General features: G+C 38.6%; 1 non-coding gene across 1 annotated transcript; it reads left to right on the forward strand.

The window, feature by feature from the left end:
• Positions 1–15,933: 15,933 nt before the first annotated feature.
• Positions 15,934–16,006, forward strand: TRNAW-CCA (transfer RNA tryptophan (anticodon CCA)). Its single transcript has one exon. It is a non-coding gene; the product is annotated as a tRNA-Trp (tRNA).
• Positions 16,007–16,694: the final 688 nt, after the last annotated feature.

Raw genomic sequence — 16,694 nt, forward strand, 5'->3', positions numbered from 1 at the left:
TCCAACACCATAATTCAAAAGCATCAATTCTTCAGCATTCAGCTTTTTCTATAGTCCAACTCACACCCATACATGACTAATGGAAAACCATAGCTTTAACTAGACAGACCTTTGTTGACAAAGTAATGTCTCTGCTTTTTAATATGCTGTCTAGGTTGGCCATAACTTTCCTTCCAAGGAGTAAGTGTCTTTTAATTTCTTGGCTTCAATCACCATCTGCAGTGATTCTGGAGACCCCCAAAATAAAGTTTCTCACTGTTTCCACGATTTCCCCATCTGTTTGTCATAAAATGATGGGAACGGATTCCATGATCTTAGCTTTTTAATTTTGAGTTTTAAGCCAACTTTTTCACTCTTCTCTTTCATTTTCATCAAGAGACTCTTTAGTTCTTTGCTTTCTTCCTTAAGGATGGTGTTATCTGTGTATCTGAGGTTATTGATATTTCTCCCAGCAATCTTGATTCCAGCTTGGGCTTAATCCAGCCCAGCGTTTCTCATGATGTACTCAGCATATCAGTTAAATGAGCAGGGTGACAATATACAGCCTTGACATACTCCTTTTCCTATTTGGAACCAGTCTGTTGTTCCATTTAGTTATAAGACATGCACCTAAAGAATGCATTTTCTGGAGATTCACTGCTGTATTTTTATTAAAAATGTCTCATAATTTTTCCACCTGTGGGGAGATAGCAAACTGACCAAGATGGTGTGGTCTCTCTCCCTCCACATTTTGTAAATAATGACTATGTAACAGCTGAGATCATTTATAGCATTAAGCATGTGTGTCACTAGGTACTCACTTGTTCGTGGATTGTGTGCAGTACACATATGTGTGAGCTCCATCTATGAAATGGAGGGAATCACGGCTGTGTCATGTCTGTGTCCACTGGGTAAGCCATAAAGGGAGAGAATATAGCACAAATATTGCTATGGCTTCTGTGTCAGCCAGGAGAGAATACAGTTATGCTTGCTATGTCAGATAGAAGAGAGGTTGTTATGTCTACTGCTATGGCTGCTGTGAGAGCCAGAAGAGAAGTCTGCAGTTCCTATAGGTTCTTGTGTCTTCTTCCATCCTCTTAGCTTGCACCTCACCTAACCTGGGTTCACTGAACAGTGCAGGGAGTGTGAACAGCAAGACAAATAGCACTGTGAACAGGATGAAGAGCAATAACCACCCTACCCCACCCCCAAAACCCCTGCGTCGCTTCATAGATCACAGCCTTGTCATGGCAAAGGGACTCATCTCAATGAAGTTATGAGCCATGCCTGACAAGGTAAACCAAGATGGATGGGTCATAGTGAAGAAGTCTGACAAAATGTGGTAACGTGGAGAAGGACAAGGAAACCACTCCAGTATACTTGCCTAGAGAACCACATGGACAGTATGAAAAGGCAAAAAGATATGACACTGGAAGATGAGCTCCAAAGTCAGAAGGAAAGTGTACAGTAGGCTACTGGGGAAGAGCAGAGGACAATTACTAATAGTTCCAGAATGAATGAAGAGGCTGGGCCAAAGAAGAAATGATGCTCAGTTGTGGATCTGTCTTTTAGTGAAAGTTAAGTTCAGTGCTGTAAGGATGGAATGTTACGTCTATGCATCAAGGCAACTGGACCTGGTCAAGCAGGGGATGGCAAGATTGAACACTGATATCTTAGGGAATCAGTGAACTACAATGGATGAGAATGGGAAAATTTAATTCAGATGGTCATTATATCTATTACTGTGGGTGACAATCCTTTAGAAGAAATGGATTAGCCTTCACAGTCCATAAAAGCCCAAAATGCAGTATTTGAGTGCAATCTCATGAGTGACAGAATAATCTCAGTTTGTTTCCAAGGAAAACCATTCAAGAGCACAGTAATCCAAGTCTATGTCCCAAAAAGAGATACCAAAGAAAATGAAGTTGACATGTTCTATAATATATACAAAACCTTCTAGAACTAACACCAATAAAGATGTCTTTTTCTTCTTAGGGGGCTGGAATATAAAAGTAGGAAGTCAAGAAATACCCAAAATTACAAACAGGCTAATTTAGACTTGGAGTACAAAATGAAGGAGAACAAATGCTAACGAACTTTTGTCAAGAGAACAGACTGGTCATAGCAAAACCATTGTCCAACAACCTAAGATATGACTCTACACATGGACATCACCAGATGGCCAATACCAAAATCAGATTGATTATGTTCTTTGTAGCCAAAGATGGAGAAGCTCTATATAGTCATAGAAAACAAAATCTAGAACTGACTATGGCTCAGATTGGGAACTACTATTGTAAAATTCAGGCTTACGCTGAAGAAAGTAGGGAAAACCAATAGGCCATGATGTATGACCTAAATCAAATGACTTATACAATGGAGGTGACAGGACGAATAGATTCAAGGAATTAGATCTGGTGGACAGTGTACCTGAAAAACTATGGATGGAGGTCTGTGACAGTGTACAGGAGGAAGAGACCAAAACCATCACAAAGAAAAAGAAATGCAAGAAGGCAAAGCAATTATCTGAGGAGAATTTGTAAATAGCTGAGGAAAGAATAGAAGTAAAAAGCAAAGAAGATGGGGACAGATACTCCAACTGAATGCAGTGTTCCAGAGAATAGAAGTAGAAATAAAAAAGCATTCTTAAGCAAACAATGCAAAGAAACAATGAAAAGGATGAAATGGAAAAGACTAGAAATCTCTTCAAGAAAATTAGAGTGATCAAGGGAACGTTTCATGAAAGGAGGGGTACAATAAAGGGCAGAAATAGTAAGGACCTAACAGAAGCAGAATACATTAAGAAAAGATAGCAAAAAACTATACAGAAAAGATCTTAATTGCCCTAATAACCACTATGGTGTGCTCTCTCACCTAGAACCAGATATACTGGAGTGTGAAGTTAAGTGGGCCTTAGGAAGCATTGCAATAATAAAAAACTAGTGGAGGTGATGGAATTCTAGTTGAGCTATTTAAAAATCTTAAAAGAAGATGCTGTTAAAGTGCTGCAGTCAATATGTTAGCAAATTTGGAAAACTTAGAAGTGGACACAGGACTGGAAAAATGTCAGTTTTCATTCCAATCTCCAAAAAGGGCAATGCCAAAGAATGTACAAACTACCATACCATTCTTCTCAGCTCACGTGCCAGCAAGATTATGCTCAAAATCCTTCAAAATAGGTTGCAGCATTATGTGAATTGAGAATTTCCAGATGTACAAGCTGGATTTTGAAGAGGCAGAGGAACCAGAGATCAAATTGTCAACATTCGTTGGATTATGGAAAAGGAAAGGGATTTCCTAATTAGCATCTACTTCTTCATTGACTACACTAATGTCTTTGACAGTGTGGATCACAAAAAAACTGTAGGAAATTCTTAATGAGATGGGAGCACCAGACCACCAGACCTGTTCCCTACGAAACCTGTATGTAGGTTAAAAAGCAGCACTTAGAACATGGAACAAGTGGCAGGCTCAAAATTGGGAAAGGAGTATGTGAAGGCTGTATATTGTAACACTGTTTATTTAACTTCTATATAGAGTTCATCATGCAAAATGCTGGGTAGGATGAATCACAAGATGGAATCAAGATTTCTGGGAGAAATGTCAACAACCTCAGATATGCAAATGGTATCACTCTAGTGGTAGAAAGGGAAGAGGAACTAAAGAGCCTCTTAATGAATGTGAAAGAGTGAAAAAATTAGCTTAAAGTTCAATATTCAAAAATTAAGATCATGGCATTTGTTCCCATCATGACTGCATGCTAAGTCACTTCAGTCCTGTCTGACTCTTTGTGAAACTATAGACTATAGCCTACCAGGTTCCTCTGTCCATGGGATTTTTCCAGACAAGAACACTGGAGTGAGTTGATATGCCTTCCTCCAAGGGATATTCCTGACTCAGGTATTGAACCAGTATCTTTTATGTTTCTTGCATTGTCAGGCAGGATCTTTACCACTAACCCCTCTGGTCCCATCACTACACGGCAACTTGAAGGGGAAAAAGTGGAAGCAGTGACAGATTTTGATTTCTTAGGCTCCAAAGCCACTGTGAACAGTGACTACAGACATGAAATTAAAAGATGCTTGCTCTTTGGAAGGAAAACTATGACAAATTTAGAGAGCAGAGACATAACTTTGCTGACAAATGTCCATATAATCACAACTATGGTTTTACCAGAAGTCAGGTACTCTATGAATGTGATTTGGACCATTAAGAAGGTTGAGTGCCCCCAAACTGATGCTTTTAAGTTGTGGTGATGGAGAAGACTTTTGAGAATCCCTTGGGTTGCAAGGAGATCAAGCCATTTAATCCTAAAGGAAATCAATCTTGAGTATTCACTGAAAGGATTAATCCTGAATCTCCAATACTTTGGCCACCTGATGTGGACAGCCAAACACTGGAAAAAGATCCTGAGGGAAGGGAATGACTAAAAGCAAAAGAGAAGCCTGTGGCAGAGGATGAAATATTTAAATAGCATCACTGACTCAATGGACATGAGTTTGAGCAAGCTTCAGGAGTTGGTGATGGACAGGGAAGCCTGGAGTTCTGCAGTCCATGGGGTTGCAAAGAATCAGACACAACTGAGTGACTGAACTAAACTTAATTGATGGTTTTTCCAGTAGTCATGTATGGATGTGAGAGTTAGGCCATAAAGAAGGCTGAACACTGAAGAACTGATGCTTTTGAACTGTGGTATTGGAGAAGACTCTTGAGAGTACCTTGGACTGCAAGGGGATCAAACTAGTCAATCCTAAATGAAAGCAGTCCTGAATATTTATTAGAAGGACTGATGCTAAAACTCCAATACTTTAGCCACTTGATATGAAAAGCCAACTCATTAGAAAAGATCCTGATGCTGGGAAAGATGGAAGCCAGGAGAAAAAGGGGACAACAGAGGATGAGATGGTTGGATTGCATCACTGACTCAATGGACTTGAGTTTGAGCATGTTCTGAAAGATGGTGAAGCATAGGGAAGCCTGGTGTAGTGTAGTCCATGGACTTGTAAAGTGTTGGACATGGCTGAGACTAAACAGCAACAACAATGCTGCATGTGGGATCTTAATTCCATGACCAGGATATGAACTAGCATTGCCTGCATTAGCTTTAGTCAAATTATGCAATAGTAAATGCATTTTTTAATCAAAATTTTATGCAGTGGCCTCTGAATACCAAAAGGCATTGTCTATTGAGTTGTGGATGGGACTGGTGAAAGAAGCAAGGTTCAGTGCTGTAAAGAGCAATATTGCATAGGAACCTGGAATGTTAGGTCCATGAATCAAGGTAAATTGGAAGTGGTCAAACAAGAGATGGCAAGAGTGAACATCAACATTCTGGGAATCAGCAAACTAAAATGGACTGGAATGGGTGAATTTAACTCAGATGACCATTATATCTACTACTGTGGGCAGGAATCCCTTAGAAGAAACGGAGTAGCCATCATGGTCAACAAAAGAGTCTGAAATGCAGTACTTGGATGCAATCTCAAAAAGAGCAGAATGAGCTGTTTGTTTCCAAGGCAACCCATTCAATATCATAGTAATCAAAGCCTATGCCACAACCAGTAATGCTAAAGAAGCTGAAGTTGAATGGTTCTATGAAGACCTACAAGACCTTTTAGAACTAACACCCCAAAACGATGCCCTTTTTGTTATAGGGGACTGGAATGCAAAAGTAGGAAGCCAAGAAACACCTGGAGTAAAAGGCAAATTTGGCCTTGGAATACGGAATGAAGCAGGGCAAAAACTAATAGAGTTTTGCCAAGAGAACACATTCGTCATAGCAAACACCCTCTTCCAACAACACAAGAGAAGATGCTACACATGGACATCACCAGATGGTCAACACCAAAACCAGATTGGTTATATTTTTTATAGCCAAAGATGGAGAAGATCTATACAGTCAGCAAAAACAAGACCGGGAGCTGACTGTGGCTCAGATCATGAACTCCTTATTGCCAAATTCAGATTTAAATTGAATAAAGTGGGGAAAAACCACTAGACCATTCAGATATAACATAAATCAAGGCCCTTATGATTATACAGTGGAGGTGAGAAATATATTTAAGGGACTAGATCTGATAGACAGAGTGCCTGATGAACTATGGACGGAGGTTCGTGACACTGTACAGGAGACAAGGATCAAGACCATCCCCATGGAAAAGAATTGCAAAAAAGCAAAATGGCAGTCTGAGGAGGCCTTAAAAAGAGCTGTGAAAAGAAGAGAAGCAAAAAGCAGAGTAGAAAAGGAAAGATACCAGCATCGGAATGCAGAGTTCCAATGAATAGCAAGGAGAGATAAAAAAGCCTTCCTCAACAATCAATGCAAAGAAATAGAGGAAAAGAACAGAATGGGAAAGACTAGAGATCTCTTCAAGAAAATTAAAGATAACAAGAGAACATTTCAGGCAAAGATGGGCTCGATACAGGACAGAAATGGTATGGACCTAATAGAAGCAGAAGATATACAAAAATACACAGAAGAACTGTACAAAAAAGAGCTTAAAGACCCAGATAATCACAATGGTGTGATCACTCACCTAAAGCCAGATATCCTGGAATGTGAAAACAAGTGGGCCTTAGGAAGCATCACTGCGAACAAAGCTAGAGGAGGTAATGGAATTCCAGTTGAGCTATTTCAAATCCTGAAAGATGATGCTGAGAAAGTGCTGCACTCAATATGCCAGAAAATTTGGAAAACTCAGCAGTGGCCACAGGACTGGAAAAGGTCAGTTTTCATTCCCGTTTTCATCCCAAAGAAAGGTAATGCCAATCAATGCTCAAACTACTGCAAAATTGCACTCATCTCACATGCTAGTAAAGTAATGCTCAAAATTCTCCAAGCCAGGCTTCAGCAATACGTGAACCGTGAACTCCCTGATGTTCAAGCTGGTTTTAGAAAAGGCAGAGTAACCAGAGATCAAATTGCCAACATCTGCTGGATCATGGAAAAAGCAAGAGAGTTCAAGAAAACACAAACATCTATTTCTGCTTTATTGACTATGCCAAAGCCTTTGACTGTGTGGATCACAATGAAATGTGGAAAATTCTGAAAGAGATGGGAATACCAGACCCCTTGACCTGCCTCTTTAGAAACCTGTATACAGGTCAGGAAGCAACAGTTAGAACTGGACATGAAACAACAGACTGGTTTCAAATAGGAAAAGGAGTACGTCAAGGCTGTATATTGTCACCCTGCTTATTTAACTTATATGCAGAGTACATCATGAGAAATGCTGGGCTGGAAGAAACACAAGCTGGAATAAAGATTGCTGGGACAAATCTCAATAACCTCAGATATGCAGATGACACCACCCTTATGACAGAAAGTGAACAGGAACTAAAAAGCCTCTTGATGAAAGTGAAAGAGGAGAGCGAAAAAGTTGGCTTAAAGCTCAACATTCAGAAAATGAAGATCATGGCATCTGGTCCCATCACTTCATGGGAAATAGATGGGGAAACAGTGGAAATAGTGTCAAACTTTATATTTTTGGGCTCCAAAATCACTGTAGATGGTGATTGCTGCCATGAAATTAAAAGATGCTTCCTCCTTGGAAGGAAAGTTATGTCTAACCTAGATAGCATATTGAAAAGCAGAGATATTACCTTGCCAACGAAGATCAGTCTTTAGGCAAGGCTATGGTTTTTCCAGTGGTCATGTATGGATGTGAGAGTTGGACTGTGAAGAAGGCTGAGTGCCAAAGAACTGATGCTTTGAACTGTGGTGTTGGAGAAGACTCTTGAGAGTCCCTTGGACTGCACGGAGATCCAACCAGTCCATCCTAAAGGAGATCAGTCCTGGGTGTTCATTGGAAGGACTGATGCTGCAACCGAAACTCCAATACTTTGGACACCTCATGCGAAGAGTTGACTCATTGGAAAAACCCTGATCCTGAGGGATTGGGGGCGGGACAAAAAGGGGACAACCGAGGATGAGATGGCTGAATGGCATCACTGATTCGAAGGACATGAGTTTGAGTGAACTCCGGGAGATGGTGATGGACAGGGAGGCCTGGCATGCTGCAATTCATGGGGTTGCAAAGAGTGGGACACGACTGAACGATTTAACTGAACTGAACTGAACTAATTGAGCCTGAGAAATGCTATTCAGCTTTTTTTAAAAGTCACTTCTCTAATGAACAGTTTTGTCCAAGGAAAATTTCCTTAGGTGAAATTTGCTAGGGATGTGATAAAAAAAGAGCTATACTCTGCGGAGCTTAAACAAAAGAAATGTATTGCCTCAAATTCTGGAGGCTGGAATCCAATGTCAAGATGACAGCAGATTTGGTTTCATTCTGAGGGCTCTCTCTTTAACTCATAGGTGGCTATCTCTCCCCATGTGTTTACTTGATCTAATCTTTGTGTATGTCTATATACTAATCTCAGCCATATTGGATTAGGGACCACATTAGTGTTCTCATTTAACTATAATCATCTTTTTAAATAATATATTTCCAAATTCAAGTACATCCTGGAGTTTAAGGAACTAGGGGTTAAGACTTCAACATAGGAATTTTGGGTGACACATTTGAGACTATAACACCACCAAAGGCCCAAATCACTTTACTGAAATTATTCCATTTTGAGAGATATTCATACAAACCAGGTTTATCATTGGTACATGTGAGAAGCTGAGTTTTTCTTGGAGTATAAGATTTAGATTTAGAGAGCTCCATGATAGATAATAGTGGTGGATTAAAAGTTTTGCCTGGGCACTGAAAATTAAATGTTATGTCTTATCCCCACCCCCAACCCCATTTAACTGTTGACCACTTCCTCTGAATTCAGACAGACCCAATCATCAGCAGCCTCTGGAGGGCAGAAAATCAGAGACCTCTGGATCAAAGTAATCCATCAGGACAAAAAAAAAAAAAAAAAGAAACAAGAGAAATTACATATGGTTTCATTAATGACCAAAAGCAAATGTGTCCAAATGAATGTAAGTTTAGTGAGAAGAGCAAATTCAGTGATCTTGGACATCCACTCAGGAAGACTTGTAAGTAAGGTCTATCTCAGTGTTATATTTGATTAATTTCCTTTGTATGACAAATACTTTTAGAAAGCACATCACAAAATGGAAGAACAAAAGTGAGCAAAAAGGAAAGAGGAGAAATTTTCTGTTTCCACTGAGGATGCCAAAAATGATGGTAACCAGTAATATAATTCTGATAAACAGAGAAATTCAGACCTCTCTGTCTACATACACACACACACACACACACACACACACACACACACACACAAAGTGGAGTTTAGAACTGGTGCTGACTTACACATAAATGAAGTCTCAAACAAGCTGTGAGAAGGAAGTCAAAGGGTCCCTTTAGGCAGATCACACTTGCTTGAACACTAAGTCCATGTGAACTTGGTATCTTGGTGTGCCTTCCAAGAAAACTGTAGAAATACAGGATGATCTCCTTAACATACACAATCTTTTTATTCAGAGCTTGCCATAGCTAGAGAGTTGACCACTATCTCTTGCACTTTTGAAACACTTGAAAGCAGGCAGGAGAGTAGAAACACTTTACACTAGCAAAAAAGGGAAAATATCAGGTTTGCCATGAATGGAGGTTGTTGGCATGGAGAAAATGGAGGAAAGCTAAGTAGACATTCCACATCCTACATGACTGCCTTGAGGATAAATTTGTTTTCTCATGTTGGTCCTGAACTGGAAATGTGGGCAAACACAAGGAGGCTTGGAGTCATTAACCAGGTTCTAACCATTTTGGGATAATTACTGCAGAGTTTATGTTTGCCTCCTGGATTCCTACAGGAATGGCAATGGTTGCTACAAAGCTGTAGAGTTTGTGATTGACTTCTCGGGCTGGGTCCTCAAGACACTGTGGGTCAGAGTTCTACTGGCATATATTCTCGGCCACTTTCTGTCTGTATATTCAGTTTCTTCCATATCATAGAGGATACATATTATATAAATACATCTATCTATCTATCTACATATCCATACACACACAATCTTACATCCAGCTCCACTGTGGAGATTAATATTAATATAAACAAGTAACAGAAAAGTATAATTCTAAATTATACAGAATATTCAAGGAAAATTATAGGAGCATTAGTGAGGATAAATTTTGAGATATGTTTGTGTGTGTGGATTCAAAAAGTCAGGTAAGACTTTGCTGAACTATTGAACTAAAAAAAAACAGTGGTTAATCTAGTTAAAGAAAGAAAGGAGAGGATATTTCCTAGTAGTGAAAGGATACATGAATAAGGACATCCAGATGGTAAAATATAATTTAGCGTAGAAAATAACATCAGAGAAATGTGTTTAAATGCAAAAAGAAGCAAGATAATGTATGGACAAGTGGGCAGCAGTTCAGTTCAGTCACTCAGTTATGTCCGACTCTTTGTGACCCCATGAATCGCAGCAGGGCAGGCCTCCCTGTCCATCACCATCTCCCGGAGTTCACTCAGACTCACGTCCATCGAGTCCATGATGCCATCGAGCCATCTCATCTTCTGTCGTCCCCTTTTCCTCCTGCCCCCAATCCCTCCCAGCATCAGTCTTTTTCAATGAGTCAACCCTTTGCATGAGGTGGCCAAAGTACTGGAGCTTCAACTTTAGCATCATTCCTTCCAAAGAAATCCCAGGGTTGATCGCCTTCAGAATGGACTGGTTGGATCTCCTTGCAGTCCAAGGGACTCTCAAGAGTCTTCTCCAACACCACAGTTCAAAAGCATCAATTCTTCAGCGCTCAGCATTCTTCACAGTCCAACTCTCACATCCATACATGACCACTGGAAAAACCATAGCCTTGACTAGACGGACCTTTGTTGGCAAAGTAATGTCTCTGCTTTTGAATATGCTATCTAGGTTGGTCATAACTTTTCTTCCAAGGAGTAAGCATCTTTTAATTTCATGGCTACGGTCATCATCTGCAGTGATTTTGGAGCCCAAAAAATAAAGTCTGACACTGTTTCTACTGTTTCCCCATCTATTTCCCATGAAGTGATGGGACCAGATGCCATGATCTTCGTTTTCTGAATGTTGAGCTTTACGCCAACTTTTTCACTCTCCTCCTTCACTTTCATCAAGAGGCTTTTTAGCTCCTCTTCACTTTCTGTCATAAGGGTGGTGTCATCTGCATATCTGAGGTTATTGAGATTTCTCCCAGCAATCTTGATTCCAGCTTGTGTTCCTTCCAACCCAGCATTTCTCATGATGTACTCTGCATATAAGTTAAATAAGCAGGGTGACAATATACAGCCTTGATGTACCCCTTTTCCTATTTGAAACCAGTCTGTTGTTCCATGTCCAGTTCTAACTGTTGCTTCCTGATCTGCATACAGATTTCTCAAGAGGCAGGTCAGGTGGTCTGGTATTCCCATCTCTTTCAGAATTTTCCACAGTTATTGTGATCCACACAGTCAAAGGCTTTGGCATAGTCAATAAAGCAGAAATAGATGTTTTTCTGAAACTCTCTTGCTTTTTCCATGATCCAGCAGATGTTGGCAATTTGATCTCTGGTTCCTCTGCCTTTTCTAAAACCAGCTTGAACATCAGGGAGTTTGCGGTTCACCTATTGCTAAAGCCTGGCTTGGACAGCAGCTACACTGAATTATCTAGTAAAGGAGCTTATGATTTGATCCTAATACGATGGAATGCTATTGAGGTTTTTAAATGGAATAGTGTGACTTAATCGCAAATTCTTTTAAATAAATTGCCTGGAAGACCTTGGAGGATGAATTTCACTGGGTCAGTCTACAATCAGAGAAAGCAGCTTTTAAATTAGTATAAGGATACTTACGTGATAAGTGCCTGAAATGTGGCAGTGAGAGGTAATATGGATGAAAGTAGGACGAAAAATCACAAATCAATTAAAAGTAAAACAAACAGACTTTGTGATTCAGAGTGAAGAGAGAGAGGCAGGGTTAAGCTATACTTCATGACTGAAAGTTCAAATCTCTGACACAGATGGAGTGTGAGGGACAATGGATTAAGTTAAAATGCCATTTAACATTGACTATGTTGAGGTTCCTATGAGAGAGCCAGGAAAATAGTTCCAATAGATATTTTCATATAATCTCAAATTAAAAGAAGATTCAAAGGAAGATGCTGTGAGTGTGCAGGAGAAATTGGCAACATTAAGGAGTTAGTGAGAGTAAGTAAAGTAGAAATGACATTAGGCATTTCTGCACATGTTTATATAAAATTATTTCCTTCCTCCAAAATTGGACTTACCACAGCTCTGGATTTTTAGGAGGTTATTTAGATGCCTGGTTTATATAATCCTGTTGGTATTCTGACAGGAGGGGGTTTAATATCATATTTACCATTCTAATTTCAGTGCCTAGCATAGCTCTAGAATTTTTGAGAAGCTTAATATTTTAAAGTAAATCAATGAACAAAGAAATTGATGAGAATATAATCTTGAGGCAAGCACACATTTAAAGGATATAGGGAGAAAGAGAGATACATGAAAGTGATTATGAAAGAAAGAATGAGAAAATGAAAATAATCCAGAAAAAGTTATATCAAGGAAGGTAATGGAAGAGAGAATTTAAAGGGGAAAGTAATGAACGCTACTCTGCAGCTCAGATGGAACAGAAAGTCTCAGTAAGTGAGGGTGAAAATCAGTCAGCTTTGGCAACAGGATGTTAGCAGATAACAGCTAAAAGTATTTCCACAGAGTGAAAAAGGCAAAATCAGAATTCAGTGGATTGGAATGGATAGTAAATGGAAGAGAAAATTAAGACAGAGATTGTTATCTATTCTTTCAAGAATATGAAGAAGTACAGACTCTAGAGGATTATTATAAAATATTATATTTTAATTACAGTTTTGAATCTGAAAAATTTGCACATGTTTTTAAGAAACTACAACAAAGAGTAACCTGGTTTTGAAGGAAGAAAGAAATGAAAACCTTAGGAAGCAGATATGAATTTGTTGTTAATCACTCAATCGTGTCAGACTCTTTGTGAGCCCATGAACTGCAACCCTCCAGGCTCCTCTGTTCATGGTATTTCTCAGGCAAGAATACTGGAGTGGGTTGCCATTTCCTTCTCCAAGGGGTCTTTCTGACCCAGGAATAGAACTCACATTTCCTGTATTGGCAGGTGGATTCTTTACCATTGAGCCACCGAGGAAGCCCATCCTTCTATTAGGTAATAGTTAATTTGTATTTTCTGACCTATCACAGGTTATTTAAAGGACATTATTTATATTAGAGAACAGTGTTTTTAAAAGCTATTGATTCTTCAAATAAGTTCCCTTGAAAACTGTCTTTCCTGAAATGTTTTACCAAATGTAAACTGATCGAGTTTTCATAGTTAATATATGTACTTAAGAAATAAATATTCTTTTGTTATTAACTTTTCTATGTATGTAACTTGGCAGATAACCCTTGAGATGTAAAAACTCATTTGAAAGCTTTGTATTTCATAAAATAATTCTTAAAACTTTGTGATTACAGCAACATATATACCCTCAAGAATTTTCCTCTTTGATACCACTCTGGCTACTTGACAATGAAGAGCATATACTACTTAGTGACAAATAGTGTCTATGCAAGCCATTTAGCACCACATTAAACTTACAGTTTCCTTTACATGACACAGTCTTAAGTGGAAACTTATCTCACTCTAAAAGACTAAAGAAAAAAAGAAAACCTTTGCATAAATGAATTCATGGTCAAAAATAAAATAATGATAATGAGTAGGCAATTCTATTCTTAATGACATTATGACCTTTGGAAATTTTATTCTCTGATGGTTTTGCTTTTGCTAATGCTAATTTATAACTCATAAAATGCATTGGATAAAAAAGAGTGAGAACATGTTTCAAGGATTAGTATAAATGCAAAAAATGCAATTGTCTTTGATGTTAATGCTACTAATTAGACTCAGAAACCAAAGATATATCAGTGTGAAAATTCAAGCACTTATATTAAATGATAATCAAGAAACTTTTAAATGTGAAAAGAAATGATGACTTTATCATGTGTATATAAAGGGATTTGAAAGCTGTAAAGTATTATATAGGATTTTTTAAGCTTATGATTATTAGACTTGAGAAAATAAGTATAATAGACTATGAGATAAAATTTTTTCATAAGAAGAAAGATAAGAAACAGAAAGAAGATATAATGGTGATTTAACTTGCTCACTGCACAGCATGTGGAGTTATTAGTGAAGGACAAAATATAAGTGGTGGGAAATAGTAGGGTTAACAACCTGGAAATATCAAAGCATCAAAACTAAAAAGGGAGATGTGTCTATTCAAAATGTGAATCTATTATTCAGATATTAGAAAGGTCAATTTTGCGGGTGTTTTGATGTCATAGTAGTTTCATTTGAACACTAAAAATGGAGAAGAAAACCACATAGAAAAATGTGAAGACCTCTGTGTGTGTATGTGTGTGTGCGGGCATGTGTGTGCATTTAGTCGATCAAGCATGTCCAACATTTTATGACCCCATGGACTGTAGCCCACCAGGGTCTCCTGTTAATGGGACTCTCCAGGTAAGAATACTGGAGTGGGTTGACATTTCCTTCTACAGGGGATCTTCTCAAACCTGGGATTGAACTTCGATAGCCTGATGTTCTTTAGCTAATTGTTATTTGTACAGAGAAAAATCTTTATTTTCATATCATATGTAGAACAATATTTAGAGACTTTATATAGTATACAAAAGATATGAAAAGCAGGAGAAGCATTTTATTGTGCTTTACCTCAAACTGAGATTTTCACAGGGGCTTGTTTTCCTGAGAATGCCCTATGTTTTCAGTATGTGAATTAAAGACTTGGCCCCCAGTTGAGAGAAATATAATAAATCAATAATTGTAGGCTTTCTACTGGAAATGAGACTTACAAGTGCATTTTATAAAATAATTGATTATTAAGAACACAGTGAAGAATAGAAGTTTAATAAGCTGTTGTGTTCAAATCAACTGTTGGTGAGGAGTTTAATAGAATGAGAAAGCTGTTGATTCTCATAAGTATGCTGCAGTTATTCTTTCAGTTCTGATTAGTCCTACCTTATTAGTGTTGTATAGTTCTGAGGGTTCAAACTTTCATCTTTGCAGTCTCTCATGACACATACCAACAAAATTTTCACCAGGAGGTTTTAGGTAAAAAAAAAAAAGACAAAATCTTCAACAGTAAATACTATAAATACAGTGAAATGCATGGAGCTTATTCACTGCCTGACATCATATGATGCCATAGACACACAAAATCAATGTTTGCATTATATTGTCATTGATCTAAAATTATTTGTATTCTCTTTACATTATCAAGAGCCATTGGAACTGTTTTCTAAGTCATGACCAGTTGCCTTTCTTTCAAAATAGATAATGCTTTAGAATAAAAATATTCAACACTTTAATAACCTGTATCTCACTGTGTAATCTGTTTTAATTGTGGTATAGTTGCTTTGCAATCATGTGTTAGTTTCTGCTGCACAGCAGCATGAATCAGCTATATGCATCTGTATATCCCCTCCCTCTTGAATCGCCTGACCCTCCAATCCTAGCCACCCATCTCCTCACGACACAGTCCCATCACAGAGCCCTAAACTGAGCTCCCCAAGCTGAGCTACTATACAACACATTGCCACTAGCTATCTATTTTACAGATAGCAGTGTGTATATGTTTTTTTCAATCTTCCCATTTGTTTGACTCACCCTGTCCCTTGACATGTGCACATCAATAACCTATATCTGTGCCTCTATTCCTGCCCTGCAAATAGATTATCTGTATCATTTTTCTAGATTCTACATGCATACATCAATATACAATGTTTATTTTTTTCTTTCTGACTTACTTCACTCTGTATGACAGACTAGTTTAATCCATTTCTCTACAAATGACCTAAGTTCATTTCTTTTCATAGCTGAGTAATATTCCATTCACACAGGTACCACATCTTCTTTATCCATTCATCTGTTGATGGACACTTAGCTTTCTTCCATGTAATTTAATGGGCAAAAATTTGTTTCCTGGTGGCTCAGAGGTTAAAGCGTCTGCCTCCAATGCAGGAGACCTGGGTTCGATCCCTGGGTCAGGAAGATCCCCTGGAGAAGGAAATGGCAATCCACTCCAGTATTCTTGCCTGGAGAATCCCAAGGATGGAGAAGCCTAGTCGGTTACAGCCCACGGGATCACAAAGAGTCGGACACGACTGAGCAACTTCACCTTCACCTTTCCAAGGTTAATATCCTTGTAGTATTTTCCCCTTATTTCTAAGAGGAACATGCTTGCAGAAATTTTTATAGATTGCTTACCATTTTTTTCCCCCTAAAACATCATTACCTTCAAGTTCTAAGTAAGGACTTAGAAGTCAAGAAGTCAGAGCTTGGAAGTCAGGAAGTCAGGACTTCCCTGGTGATCCAGTGGTTGAGAATCCATGTGCTAAAGGAGGTGACATCGATTCTATCCCTGAACTGGGAAGACCCTACATGTCATGGGGCAGCTAAGCCTGTGTGCCACAACTACTGAGCCCATGGGCTGCAACTACTGAAGCCCATATGCCCCAGAGCCTGTGCACAGCAACAAAAGAAGCCTCAACAATGAAAAGCCCATGCACTGCAAAGGGAGAGAAGCCCCCATGTGCTGTAACCAGAGAAAGTCTAAGTGCTGCAACAAAGACCCAGTGTAGCCAAAAATAAATTAAAAAAATAAAACATATTAAAAATCTTTTAAGATGTCAAAGAAGTGCAATACAGATCAAGGACCTAAGAACCAGAATATCAATATC

Source organism: Ovis canadensis, chromosome 17 (assembly GCF_042477335.2).
Source record: "Ovis canadensis isolate MfBH-ARS-UI-01 breed Bighorn chromosome 17, ARS-UI_OviCan_v2, whole genome shotgun sequence".
In the NCBI taxonomy this organism is placed as follows: domain Eukaryota; kingdom Metazoa; phylum Chordata; class Mammalia; order Artiodactyla; family Bovidae; genus Ovis; species Ovis canadensis.